General features: G+C 45.5%; 2 long non-coding RNA genes across 3 annotated transcripts in view; one reads left to right on the forward strand and one right to left on the reverse strand.

Annotated features, from left to right (window-relative positions):
* LOC144293025 (uncharacterized) overlaps window positions 1-4,518 on the reverse strand; it is a 22,726-nt gene extending 18,208 nt beyond the window's left edge. The window contains exon 1 of the long non-coding RNA XR_013360465.1: window positions 3,860-4,518. This is a non-coding gene — a long non-coding RNA (uncharacterized LOC144293025). The remainder of the gene's footprint in view (window positions 1-3,859) is intronic.
* On the forward strand, window positions 4,087-10,179 carry LOC144293026 (uncharacterized). Of its 2 annotated transcripts, XR_013360467.1 has the most exons (4): window positions 4,087-4,217; window positions 5,043-5,468; window positions 6,592-6,884; window positions 9,739-10,173. It is a non-coding gene; the product is annotated as an uncharacterized LOC144293026 (long non-coding RNA). The 2 variants fall into 2 exon arrangements; XR_013360466.1 differs by having other exon boundaries at window positions 4,091-5,468; window positions 9,739-10,179.
* Window positions 10,180-15,192: the final 5,013 nt, after the last annotated feature.

Genomic DNA, 15,192 nt, shown 5'->3' on the forward strand with positions numbered 1-15,192 from the left:
CACTTAACTACTGAAATGCCCTGGGTAGCCTCACAATTCATAGGACAGCATATTAATCTGTATGTAACTTTACGAGTTAAAATGGTAGAGAAGGAGTAGTACCAGGTCTTCTGTTCCTATTTCATTCTTTCTAGAATGTTCTCTTCTGGGATCCCTGGGTGGCACAGCGGTTTGGCGCCTGCCTTTGGCCCAGGGCACGATCCTGGAGACCCGGGTTCGAATCCCACGTCGGGCTCCCGGTGCATGGAGCCTGCTTCTCCCTCTGCCTGTGTCTCTGCCTCTCTCTCTCTCTCTCTCTCTCCCTCTCTGTGACTGTCATAAATAAATAAAAAATTTTTTAAAAAAAGAATGTTCTCTTCTCAGTGGGCTCTCCAAAAGGACAAATCCAAGAATGATTCTTTAAATTATTCATACAGGAGAATTCTCCTTCCCTCCTCCTGCCCATTTTCTCTCTCCAATATCCCCTCATTGACCTAATACCAAGGGCATCAGACCACCTCTCTGACACCACCATCTCCCCACCTGGCTCGTGAACACCTCAGCTTCCCTAGGAGCTGATATTTCTTCAGTGCCCATCATGTTCTGAGTGCTGTGCTGGCCCCACTAGCCACTTGAGAGAGGGGTTATTCAGAATCCTCAAGTTCTGGCTCAGGAATAGAGACCCAAAAGTTATCCTGGGTTATCCTAGGCACTACCTTTAAGGAGGGTGATACACACAACCAGAATTTCAGCAGAGAATGATGTTCTACCAATGTCTACCTCTTGGGTTGGGCAATCCCGGCTACTTTTTATCTAGCGTGTCATGACCAAATACACACATCACAGCAATTGAGATAACTAAAGAGTAACCTTTTTTTGAATCTCTCAAGGAAGATTAACACTCAGTATCACTTCTTTAAAAGTCCTGTTCTTTTTCCCTCTTATTTCCACACATCTCGTGGCCCTAGGAAGACATTCACTCCACACACCTCCTTGTCTCAATCTTAGTTTCTTCTTGGGACTCGCCCCCACACATGCAGTCTTTGGCTTTTGCTCCCTTTCCCTTTCCTTGCACCCCCAGCCCTATCTCTTTCCACCCCATCACCAAAACCTATGACATCAGCTAGGGTGTGTTTTCAGATTGACAAAGTGCCACAAATAAAAGAGACAGTAAAGTGAAAAGGAGAGCTTCTGGGGAGGAGGACCAGGGTCACATGGATTAGGAAGCCAGGGAAGACATCCCTGAGGAGGCGACAAGAGAAAGCCAGTCTTGCAAACATCTGAGAGAAATGTTTTCCTAGAAGAGGCAACAGCTAGAGCCACGTCCTTAAAGTGGAAATAAGCTTGGCATGACTGTACTGGTGCAGCAGAGGCAGGGAGGGATACCTGGAACTAATTTATGGAATGGCATCCTATTACCTCCTCCTTTCCATGCTCTGAAGCCTGAACACAACTGAGGTAGAGCCCCCAGAACAGGGGCTGCAGGAAACCCGATTACTCCATACCAACATTCTCTTTCCTACCCTGTAGAGGGACTATTTGACCCACCCCATTGACCTCAGGTGGGGTCAAGTGGCTTGTCTGAGCCAATGATGTGGGATGAGCGTCACTCCCAGGCAAAAGCATTTAGGACCTAATTGCACTTCATCAAGTCCTTTCTCTTTTTTTACCTGCCAGGGCACCAACAGTGTTCCAGGAAATGATGGCCTTTTAAACTGGGTCCTGGAATAAGGAAGGAATGATGCAGAAAAAAGCCCTTGGCCAACCCACTGTTGAAGTAAAAGAAGCAAGAAGTAAACCTTTGTTCCTTTGTTGTTTGAACCTACAACCCTCCCACTGTATGTATGGGGGGGGGGGTATATTACTACAGCTATTTTACCCAGCCTGATACAGAGTCCTTGAGAAGTGCCCTAAAATTACCCCAGTTCTAAACAGAGGTAGTTACCCAACTGGCCTCCCAGAACACTCCCAATACCCAGCCACAACTATCTCTCAGAATTCCCAAGGGCTACTACATGTGGCTCATTGAGGAGTCTATCAAAGGTTGGTTTCCTTCCTCTCTCTCTCTCTCACTTCCCCCACCCCATTCCAGGCTTCCTCTGTTGTTCTGACAACACCCCTCAGTCAAGGGGAGGCCATCCCGGCCTAAGCACCACTGCAGCTCCCTACTTCTACCACCCACCCCCTGACCAGAGCCTGCAAATACGCTATTGTTTAGGATTTTAAGACACTGGTGCAAAGAACACCTCTCTTCTTTCTTTCCATGTTACCCTTTTAGAAGAATATGAGAATAATGCCACGTGTGTCTTTCAGAAATTTTAGGGGAGTCAGTTCCTTTTACTTGTTATTTGTAGCTGCCGACCCTTCTTGGCCCTCATGGGACGGGGCCAGGAGGCAGAGCCAAGAACCAGGCAGGAGACCTTACTCAGAACCGCTCCCCCATCACATGTTCTCTAAAAGGTTTGGTAATCCCTGCTACAAACAGTATTCTAGCAAGTTTGCTCCACTAGAGGAGAACCCCCACAGGGCAAGAGAATTAAGACTCCCAAACCCACCCACTATGGGAGCACATTCACCCAGGGACCCCAGCTGCTGTGCTCTGAAATCCATCATGGTATCTGCCAAGGCCACGCTTCCCTTGGGTGCTCCAGCCAACAACTTAGCATGGCAGGACTCCCAAGGCAGGCCTCCCCCAGGAGATGCAGGGCCCCTCTAAAGGAAAATTTTGGCCCAAGGACACCCATATAGCTACACTTGCTTTCAACTGCAAGGCACTCTAAGGACATTCTCATCCAACCTTGCCTCTTTCTCTTCTGCTCAGGGGATCAGGTGTGCTCCATCGCCTGATGACTCTTCCATCCTCACCCAGCTCCCTTCCTGTCTTCTCCCACACAGATGTCTCCCCTAGTAAGTCATTCTACTTTTACTCCTGTCTTGACATATGCTTCTCATCGGAACTCAGACCAACACACCTGCTATACAACAGAATATTTAGTGACAGACGTGTAATATCTATCAGGTAGGGGAAGCAACATGATGTCGTAAATTTGAAACTCTCCAACTAATAAAGAAAAAACAAACCACCAATCATTCTAGAGAAACAGATACTGCAAAGAAGCATCTGAACAGATCTTGAGAGAAGGCCCTTAGTAATAGAACAAATGTAGATTTAAACAAGAACAAAGTATCCTCAACTCCTTTGAAATCGACAAAAATGACAAATACATATATGATTCAGCTGTGGATCTGGGTGACCCTCCAAGGCCACAGAGACCCAAGGATCTAGGCATCATCATCTGGACCTGAAAGCCTCAAAAAAAAACAAAAAACAAACAAACAAACAAGAAAACAGAGCCTAAAAGGAAGAGAGAGTTGGAGATTTTCACACCAGCACTTAAATGCTTCTGCTGGAAAATTACACAAGTCACTTCTACTCATGGTGCATTAGCCAGAATTTGTCCTGTGGACCTGCCTAACTCTAGAGAGGGAAAGATCTATCTGCATACCCTAAAAGAAGACAACTATACTGAGAGAGCATGAGACATCCCTACTACAGAGAGGGAATGTTTAGATTGTATTTTATGTAACAGGTTAGAGAAATTGCTTTTTCCCCACTAAAATAGTCTTCTTTGATGTATACAGTGGTCTCTCTGATGCTCCTATTCAACATCTTAGAACAGCATTATATATACCAAAAATCCAAGTTTCCAGGATTTCAGAATATCTGCTCATCTTCGGCATGGATGAAGCCTTATGGAAATTTGTAAAAATTTAAGTCATTTATAAGCCGGAAGGGTAAAGAGAGAACAGTGACCATAGCTGTTAATGTATGTTTCAGGTATTTTAGATTTTTTAAAAACGGTAATTAGCCCTCACTCACAGTGCTCCTCAGAAGCATCTAGAAACCACCAGAGAGAAAACCACAGGATTAAAAACCTGGACCAGGAAGGGCTGGGTCACCCGTTGACCATCTGTAGGTCTTCCTCGTGTGCAAGCCAACTAAGAGCTAAAGGCATTTTCATGGTGAGGTGAGTGTAGTTAAGCACTCAATTAAACAAAGTAGGCTTCTGTTCTCAGAATTTTGGTTGGAATCTTTAATAAGCCAATGTGCATTATGACTGTCATAATGAGAATGTCCTATGGAGTGTTTGCCACACTTGCTTGATCTTGGAAAAATCTTGACATCTTGACAAACCCTAATGTTTGGCATAACAAAGCTGAGGAAATTTTGCCCTGTGGTGAGTACCGTGAGATACTGGCCCTCTTCCATGGTCTCCCCAACACAGTCTCAATGGCATCGTCAGCAACATCACAGGCTCTGAGCGAAAAGCCCACGCTGGTCTTGCTGAGCTAAATTGCCATCCCTACTGCAGCTCTTCCTGGGTACCAAGCACTTCTCTCTTGTCAGTTCCCAGCTGGCTCGCCCAGGCTGGACCACATCCAGAACCACCTAGGAATCACTGAGCTGACTCACACCACTCATTCCGAAGGAGCTGACATGTGCTAGCTCGTGTGTGTCTCTGGGCGGAATCCCAGCCACACCAGTGGCAGCGTCCTCAAAGGGAAGCTCTCAAAGCTGTTCTTGGGTCAATGTTCCAAGATCACGTAAAAGCAGGCTTAAGGGTAAAAAGTAGGGTATGCCCACGGATAAATGGGTCATTTATGAGATCAATTAACAAATAGACTCAAACACCCCAAACTTCAGATCCATGCCCAAAGCCAACCAACTCTTCAGATATCCTATCATCCTTGGCCACCTGATAACTGACTTCCGTGGCAACAGTTGGACAAACCTGAAGAGGTGAGGGTAAGGAGCCATCATCAGAGAAGTTACTCCTACAGAGAACAGGTCCATGAGAGAGGTGGACTTACCAGAACCCAAAACTTCTCAGTAGAGTTTACAATCTCTACTAATCACCGTCGGTGGATCTCACACTATTAGCCTTCAAGTCACTATTGTTAAACAAATAAACCTGTTAGGACACAATTTTTTAAAACCTGAATATGGACTTTCTAGAGAAATTTCACTGTCAACCAGCATGACTTTTTCTTTTTTTAAGTAGGCTCCATGCCCAGCGTGAAGCCCAACGTGGGCTTGAACTCATGACCCTGAGATCCAGACCTGAGCTGATCTGAAGAGTCCAACGCTCAACCAGCTGAGCCACCCAGGCGCCCCTCAGACAGTGTGTTTATCAAGGACCTGTAACTGCTCCAGAATAGAAATGGAATTCAGCCTCCCGAGCTTGAGATTTCTTAAGCCATAAATACCAAGCAAAGTCTTTCATCTGTATTTCCATTTGGGTGATAATCTTGCCTAAAGAGGCTGCACATGTGCAGACTGGCAGTGTAGACCAGAGTCCTCATCACAAACGGGAAGCCGACCTCCCCTCTGCACCCCCATTTCCTACTCTACAAAACAGAGGCCATCACAAGCACTCCAGTCACCTTGCTGGGTCTTCACATGAGAAGCACGCACATTTCACAAGTTTGTATGTGATTCCTCAGCCTCCGGGAAACGAGTTGTTCCAAACACACGTTTTTATTTGTCTCTAAAGCTTTACTAATGGGGGAAGACAATGCAAGTTAAAACGGAAGGAAGATATGAAATGTTTCTTTTTTCTACTTCTTATCTTACCCAGAAAAAAAATTAAATTAGGAGCCTAACTCCGAGGACCAAGGCCATGTGGCCCCGCAAAGGCTGGTGATGCATGTAAAGTCATTTCTTAGTAACACAGAGTCGAGTAGAGGGGGACACAGCGGGGCAAAAGGCCTGGAGACTCTCACCTTCTGGCTGGTGTTTGAGCTGCAGAAAAGACTCGGGAATCTCCAAAAAGAAAAAAAAAAAAAGGTTATAAAAATAAAGTTACCATTTCAAGAGGGCTGAACAAAATATTTGAGTTAGGTAACTGCCCGTGGGTCTGGACAGCAGGTGTATGTCCCAGGAGAATCGCCACCTCCACGATGCTGCGCAGACCTTCTCTCGAACACTCGAGATGGCTGTTCCCTCCTGCCCCTTGCAGCCCCCGGCCTGCCCGCCACACATGCACGCACGCAGGCGCACAACGTCCTCTCGTGCTTACACTCACACTCATATGCACACACATACTCATGCTGACATTCACACACATTGTGTTCATACTCACACATGAATGCATGCTCACTCACGCTCACACTTACGTGTGTTCACCCTCATACACATGCTTGCTCATGCTCACATTCACTTATCCACTTACTTACACACACACTTGCTCATGCTCACACTCACAGTTGTTCACGCTTGCTCGTGCTTGCACATGCATGCTCACATACACACTCACACACATGTACTCTCACACCCACATTCACTCATGCTCACACTCATGTGTGCTCACCCTCATACACATCCCCACTCACGCTCACATTCACTTACCCACCTACTCACACACACTTGCTCATGTTCACACTCACAGTTGCTCAGGCTTGCACACTCATGCTCACATACACACTCTCACACACATGTACTCTCACACCCATGTTCACACCCCTACCTCTGAGATACCTGGCCAGGACGGTCATGACACCAGGCGACATTCAAAACAGTTTCAAAATCGAGTCTTGAACATTTCCCTGCAGGCCTGGCGGCATGGCTATTCCAACACCTCATGCTACGGGGAGGCCTGGAGAGAGCAGAGCCTTCACGTTTGGGTGATCGGTACAGAATTCAATAAAACAACAACAACAACGCAGATGGTTCAGCTAATGGAGTCACAGCAGTGAGCTTGCGTTGTACCAGGCGGCACCGAGATGGCCTGGCAGATGAGAAGCAAACGGCCTCAGGATTAAGCGAGGCTCTAGCTGGTTTCTACCAGGAAAACCCCAACGGAGCTCAACATTCTTAACTTCAGAAACTGCTCAACAAAACCAAGGCAAGACGGGAGAGAGTCAGGGGTGGGCAGGGGCAGAAAAGTCGGTCACCCAGGGGCTGGGAGGCAACTGAAGACAGCTGATGTGCAGAGGTGGAGACCCCGAATCCATCTACCTGCGGGCAAAGGGCCCCCCCAGTTAGCCACACGTACCCAGTTAGGCCAGACACTTGGCCCGTATTTTCGAGAATCACAAAAGTGTACCCCCCATCCTTCAGACTCTCCATAGTGGTGGGAATTGGAAAGCTCGTGTGATGTTATAAATCTTCACTTCCTTTTTAGGGGCGCTTGGGTGGCTCAGTCGGTGAAGCACCTGACTTGATTTCAGCTCAGATCATGATCTCAGGGCCGTGAGATTTAACCCCAGATTGGGTTCCACACTGGGCGTGGGGCCTGCTTAAGATTCTCTCTTTCTCCCCCTGCTCCTCCCTCCCCTCTCCGTGGTCACACACACATGCATTCTCTCTCTCTCCTTAAAAAGAAAAAAAAAATTTTTTTAAGATTTTTAAGCCACCTGGGTGGCGGTGGCTCAGTCAGTTAAGCACCTGCCTTTGACTCAGGTCATGATCCCAGAGTCCCAGGATCAAGCCCTGCATCGGACTCCCTGCTCAGCAGGGAGCCTGCTTCTCCCTCTTCCTCTCCCCCTTCTCCTTCTCTCTCATACACTCACCCTCTCTTTCTCACAAATAAGTAAATAAATAAAATATTTTTTAAAAATCTCCACTTTTTAATTGAGGTATAGTCAGAGCTTGAAGTTTGTTCAGAAGTAGTATAGATGGGGCATGACTCTCAAAGGGAGAAATAGGAGTTAATAGCTAAGTCTCTCTTGCCACATAGGTGTGGACTAATAGCAATGTGTGCATTTCGCACGCCAACATCATGCCTCGCTTTACATTATGTCTAAGCCCTGACCTGAATGGCTTTTCTAACATTGTATTTTGTATTTATTGTGGTTGGCCACATTTGAATTATTTTTTAAAGGCCTGAACCATATTGCTTATATGTATTTGTGGCTTAAAACACACTGTTGAATCCCTTCTGGCTTACCTTGGTTATATTCCAGAAGGGTGGAATGGGTGTCTATTCATTACACCATGAAGAAAATCCACTGCCAGAAAAAGCTGAAGTCTAATAGTAGTTCTCAAAGGGCAGCTCCTGGACCAGCAGCCTGAGCATCACCTGAAAACATGTTACAGATGCAAATTCTCAGCTGCAGCCCACCTAGACCTATTTCTTTAGTTTTCTCTGTCTGCATAACAAATTACCACAAAGTAAGCAGTTTAAAACAACACACGTGTGTTATCTCACAGTTTTCATGGATTAGGAGGTAGGGACTGGTGAGCTGGGTGTCCCATTCAGAGTCTCACCAGGCTAAAATCAAGGCACTACCAGAGACTGTGATCTCATCTGAAGGTAGAGTCCTCTTCCAGGGTCACTGGTTGTTGGAAAAATAATTCACTTCCTGGCTCGGGTCCAGTCCAGCTTCTAGAGACTCCACTGTTCCCTGCCAGGCAGCCTCTTCCACACCACGGCAGTTTGCTTCCTCAAGGCAGCAGCAGGAGATCTCTCTAGATTTGAATCTCTCCAGTCTGCTGGAACAAAGCCATAGATGCTACATTATCATGATGAGTATCTCATCACCTTTGCCACATACCTAAACTCGTTGAGGGAGTGACAACCCACCATATTCATATGTCCTGCCCACACTCTAGGGGAAGGGGATGACACATGGGGTGGGACGTCGTGTTCCATCCCAGAACTCTACTTGCCACACCACTGATTCAGAGTCACCAATCTGAGATCCCAGATGACTTCTCCATGCCTCCCAATTCTTCGGCCTAAATTGAGACACTTAAGGAGACAGATTAACTTAAGGATTTTGTCAAACGAATGGCCAGTTAGCCCTCCAAAAGAAACTTCCCTCTGCAAAAATATCCAGCTACCTTGAGCTTCTCGGGTAAATCTCATTCAATGCAGAAATCAGACTCTCCACCCTGACAGCTGAAGGACCAGATCAATCAAGGGGTTAATTATACAGATCATTTTCCTGGCTCCCGTGGGCATAAAGGTTATAGATGGCCCCATATTTATGTAGCCATTGTTAAAAATTCAACTGCAGTGTTTATTTCAATGAACTCCTTTGACTATGTGCTCAACAAATGCACTAAGGAACTACATAAAACATTATCCCTAGTTCAAATTTTCTGACTCCTTAAAAGCTTCCAGTGATGGAAGGAAAAATGCATCTGTACATAAACCCCCTGCCATGACAAATACATTCATTAAAATACAAACAGCGTGACAGTAAGTGAGCACCAAGCACCGGCTTGCACACGCGCATGCATACCCATGCAGCCACATGGAGGAGCTTGAACGTGGAGATGTTTTTCATAGCACATTTTGCTTAAAACTTTGCAGTTATTAACAAACCTGGATGATACATATGAACTATCAAAATGCCCCTTTTGTTAAGTGGTTTCTAAATACCTTCTAATCCTAAGTGCCTGGTGCTGCCGGTACTGTCCATTGAGAGCAGCAGAGGCCTCTGCTCTGGTGGATTCTGAGTGGACACAACGGAGGCTGATGCCCCTGGTCCTAACCACCTTGGATAACACACCCCCCACACTTTTTCTGCCCCACTGCCCAATATAATGGTGTCTCTTTGTAATCACCAGATAGTAAGTTGTGTCAACAGAAGCCATTGTGCAAAAGAGTGAAAGGACTCACTCAAAATAACAGCCTGAGGTAGCACGGCCACCAAGAGAGAGGTGGCTTTGCCTATTGTCAGGACAGTTAGGAAAGGACAGTCCTCTATAGGTTCAGGCTCCCCTGGTCCTACTGTTTGTCCTCCCTGTAGGACCCGGAGAAACAGGGACTCTGCTGCGGGGAACAGAAGCACGAAACACCACCAGCCCCAGCGAGTCAGGCTAACACAAGCCAGAGAGTGGATCATCTTCCTGTCGGTTTGGAAAGGCAAGATCTGAGGACAGGGGTGTCAGAGGGAGTGACCTGTCTTTCCTGGTACAGATGAGGGAAGGGGATACCTCCCTTGGGTTACACTCATTTGGCCCTGCAGAGATTACACCACAGCAAATCATCCATGCCGAGAATTGTACTCTGGTTTCCAAATACTGCCTTCATTTGCCTAAACGATTTTTGCATCTTAAACCTCATTGTATTAATCAAACTTAGTGCGGTGGTCATTTTGCAATCCATGCATCTATCAAATCATTATGTTGTACATCTTAAGCTTATACAACATCACCTGTCAATGAAACTGGGGGGGAGGGGGGAACTATCTTACACTTCCACCCACATGAGCACATATTTATAGAATCCTTTTGAGGCCTTAAAAGAGAGATACCATAGTGTGGAGTAATATCTGTTTTCTTGTAGAATCATTGACTGTCTTTAGGAAGAGAAGTTTATTTTAATCTCATTTCTTTTTTAAAAAATTATTTTTTAAATAAATTTTTTATTTATTTGACACACACAGAGAGAGAGAGAGAGAGAGGGAGCACAGCAAGGGAGCAGCAGGCAGAGGCAGAGGGAGAAGCAGAGTCCTCAACTGGGCAGGGACCCCTGACACGAGGCTCGATCTTAAGACCCCAGGATCATGACCTGAGCCGAAGGCAGAGACTGAACTGGCTGAGTCACCCAGGTGCCCCTTTTAATCTCATTTCTAACCTTAGAACCAACTCTTGAAAAAGTTAACAACATGCCTCCTCTGGTCCTCCTGCTTCCAGAGGCTGAATGACTTTCTTTTTTTTTAAGATTTTATGTATTTACTCATAAGAGACACAGAGAGACAGGCAGAGACACAGGCAGAGGGAGAAGCAGGCTCCACGCAGGGAGCCTGGTGTGGGACTCGATCCCAGAACCCCAGGATCATGCCCTGGGTCGAAGATGCTCAACCACTGAGCCACCCAGGGGCCCCTGAATGACTTTCCATCAGCCGCCAAAGCCCTACATTGCAGTTCCAAAGTAGAATGTTGAGATAAACTAAACAAGCACAGAAGACCCAGGAGAAAACATTGTCCTTTGTTGGCCAAGGAATGACCTGCCGTCCAGGTGACACGAAGCAAAAAGATTGAAACTATGTTGAAAATGTTATATTTGCACATTATTGAACACTACATCTGAAACTAATGATGCCCTGCAAGATGGCTAATTGAATTTAAATAATTAAAAAAAAAAACTAGGTTGAAGATGCGCAGTGGGTACTCTCTCCCCACCACCTTCTCCTCTCCCTTGTCTCACAGGGGACCTTGAAACAAGGAGGAAAGAGAGTGGGGAGAGAGGAATAAATCATTTCAGGTCAGCATCCCAGTTCCTGGTGCTACTGTAAGTAGGGTTCACCCCACTGGGGAGGTTCTGTGCTGAGCCTCCCTTCTGACAGTGAGAGGGGAGCTGCACAGGAGATGACAGCAAATGCACGCGCGATGTGGACCCAGGAATGATCAGGTTAGACAAGATGGTGAACCACGGACAGAGGGTGAATTACTTGGTCCAAAAGTTAAATCAAAAATGTCCCTTGGTGTATTTACCCCAAAGATACTGATGTAGTGAAACGCCAGGACACCTGCACCCCAATGTTCACAGCAGCAATGTCCACAACAGCCAAACTGTGGAAGGAGCCACGATGTCCTTCAACAGATGGATGGATAAAGAAGATGTGGTCTATGTATACAGTGGGATATTACTCAGCCATCAGGAAGGAGAAATACCCACCATTTGCTTCTATGTGGATGGAACTGGAGGGTATTATGCTGATTGAAGTAAGTCAGTTGGAGAAAGACAATTATCATGTGGTTTCACTCATATAAGAAATATAAAAAATAGTGAAATGGACCATAAGGGAAGGGGGGAAACTGAGTGGAGAAAACTAGAGAGGGAGACAAACCATGAGAGACTCCTAACTCTGGGAAACAAACAAAGGGTTGCAGAAGGGGAGGTGGGTGAAAGGATGGGATGACTGGGTGATGGGCACTAAGGGGGGCACTTGATGGGATGAGCACTGGGTGTTATACTAGACGTTGGCAAATTGAATGTAAGTAAAATATTTTTTTAAAAAAACTTTTTAAGTGTCCCCTGGTGATGTGCAGTTTCCTCTAGAGAAGTGCCCATAACCACCCTATAAGGATTCGTGTAAATCAAGCAATCAGCACGATGCTTCCCTCTGGGCCAGCTCTTTCTGGGAACTTGACTTCAGAAAAGAGAGAGCTGATGGTGGACATTTCAGATTTCCCTCCTTGCCCATCCCGCCCCGGAAAGTCCCCTCCGTAGAACCGCCCACCAGTTACCTCCCAGGAGTGCCTTCTGTATGCCTGAGTCCTTCCAGGGGGATCTGTCGTTCTTTAACCTGGTGGCCTCCGTGTGGCAGGCTCCTGCATCTCCTGGCTCCTGCATCTTTTTAACCACTTGCTCTTCTCCTTCCCGGACCCTCGGAGGCCCCCAGGAAGTTTATTCTCATTTTTAAACCTACCATCTCTGTTTCAAGATTTTATTTTCCTTGTAACAGCCCTAGAGAGAAACACCTATGAGCACGCTGGAGACTTCAAGGAAAGGAGAGGGGGGTTGCATTAAGTAATAAAGCCTGAGCTTGAGCTGGTGGGAATTGCAATCCCAGGTGCCCTACAGTGTGTGGGTGCAGAGGGATGAAACTGGTTTTGCTCAGGCTACTCCTGGGGGAAGGAGTTTCAGGGGGACCTTATCTTCTCCTCTTGCTACCCTCGTCCAATCTACGTTCCTAGGTAGCTACAATGGTGAGAGCAGGAGTGAACGCACTCCAAAAAGCAATTTCATGTGAGATTTGTTTTCATTTTCCTTTGGAAAAACTGTGAATATTTTTTTTGCCACTTGAGACCTCAGGAAAGCCACTGTGTGCTCAGTAGCCTTAGGGAGCGCCAACTCTCCAGGGAAAGGACCTAGACAATTTGATGTGGTCAATCCTTCGCATTAGCTGGTAACAGGGCATGGTAAGGGCAATCGTTGCCCTTCCTTTCCTTTAACCCACCGGTTAAATAAAGAGCATCGCCCAGGTCTCAGTCCTAAGTAAAAGCAGGAACTATTTCCAAGTTCAGTCCTTTAGCGACACCTGGTGTTAACTTCTCTAATCGCTCTTAAGCCAATAAAATGAAAAGTAAAAGTGCTAACTACATGGGCACCTGGGTGGCTCAGTGGTTGAGCATCTGCCTTCAGCCCAGGGTGTGATCCTGGGGTCCTGGGATCAAGTCCCACATCAGGCCCCCCGCACGGAGCCTGCTTCTCTCTGCCTTTCTCTCTGTGTCTCTCATGAATAAATAAGTTAAATCTAAAAAAAAATGCTAACTGCACAAAAGTCTGATGAACACAGTTCACATAGGTAGGTAATATTCAGATTAAAAGACAATGTTAGCAATTAATAAAACCATGAATGAAAAAGGAGGGATCACCACCAATACCAAGGAAATACAAACAATTTTAAAAACTTATTATGAGCAGCTATACGCCAATAAATTAGACAATCTAGGAGAAATGGACACATTTCTGGAAAACCACAAACTACCAAAACTGGAACAGGAAGAAATAGAAAACCTGAACAGGCTGATAACCAGGGAGGAAATTGAAGCAGTCATCAAAAACCTCCCAAGACACAAAACTCTAGGGCCAGATGGCTTCCCTGGGGAATTCTATCAAACATTTAAGGAAGAAACAATACCTATTCTACTAAAGCTGTTTGGAAAGATAGAAAGAGATAGAGTACTTCCAAACTCATTTTATGAGGCCAGCATCACCTTAATTCCAAAACCAGACAAAGACCCCACCAAAAAGGAGAATTACAGACCAATATCCCTGATGAACACAGACGCAAAAATTCTCAACAAGATACTAGCCAATAGGATCCAATAGTACATTAAGAAGATTATTCACCATGACCAAGTGGGATTTATCCCTGGGATGCAAGGCTGGTTCAACACTCGTAAAACAATCAGTGTGATAGATCATATCAACAAGAGAAAAAACAAGAACCATAGGATCCTCTCAATAGATGCAGAGAAAGCATTTGACAAAATACAGCATCCATTCCTGATCAAAACTCTTCAGAGTGTAGGGATAGAGGGAACATTCCTCAACATCTTAAAAGCCATCTATGAAAAGCCCATGGCAAATATCATTCTCAATGGGGAAACACTGGGAGCCTTTCCCCTAAAATCAGGAACACGACAGGGATGTCCACTCTCACCACTGCCATTCAACATAGTACTAGAAGTCCTAACCTCAGCAGACAACAAAAAGAAATAAAAGGCATTCAAATTGGCAAAGAAGTCAAACTCTCCCTCTTCACAAATGACTTGATACTGTATATAGAAAACCCAAAAGCCTCCACCCCAAGATTGCTGGAACTCCTATAGCAATTCGGCAGTGTGGCAGGATACAAAATCAATGCCCAGAAATCAGTGGCATTTCTCTACATTAACAATGAGACTGAAGAAAGAGAAATTAAGGAGTCAATCCCATTTACAATTGCACCCAAAAGCATAAGATACCTAGGAATAAACCTAACCAAAGAGTTAAAGGATCTATACCCTAAAAACTACAGAACACTTCTGAAAGAAATTGAGGAAGACACAAAGAGATGGAAAAATATTCCATGCTCATGGGTTGGAAGAATTAATATTGTGAAAATGTCAATGCTACCCAGGGCAATTTACACATTTAATGCAATCCCTATCAAAATACCATGGACTTTTTTCAGAGAGTGAGAACAAATCATTTTAAGATTTGTGTGGAATCAGAAAAGACCCTGAATAGCCAGGGGAATATTAAAAAAGAAAACCAGAGCCAGGGGCATCACAATGCTGGATTTCAGGTTGTACTACAAAGCTGTGGTCATCAAGACAGTGTGGTACTGGCACAAAAACAGACACATAGATCAAAGGAACAGAATCCAGAATCCAGAAATGGGCCCTCAACTCTATGGTCAACTAATATTCAACAAAACAGGAAAGACTATCCACCGGAAAAAAGACAGTCTCTTCAATAAATGGTGCTGGGAAAATGGACAGCCACGTGCAGAAGAATGAAACTAGACCACTCTGTTTCACCATACACAAAGATAAACTCAAAATGGATGAAAGATCTAAATGTGAGACAAGATTCCATCAAAATCCTAGAGGAGAACACAGGCAACACCCTTTTTGACCTTGGCCACAGCAACTTCTTGCAAGATACATCCATCTTGCAAGGGGATCCCTGGGTGGCTCAGTGGTTTAGCGCCTGCCTTTGACCCAGGGCATGATCCTGGAGTCCTAGGATCAAGTCCCACATC

This window comes from Canis aureus, chromosome 21 (genome assembly GCF_053574225.1).
Source record: "Canis aureus isolate CA01 chromosome 21, VMU_Caureus_v.1.0, whole genome shotgun sequence".
In the NCBI taxonomy this organism is placed as follows: Eukaryota; Metazoa; Chordata; class Mammalia; order Carnivora; family Canidae; genus Canis; species Canis aureus.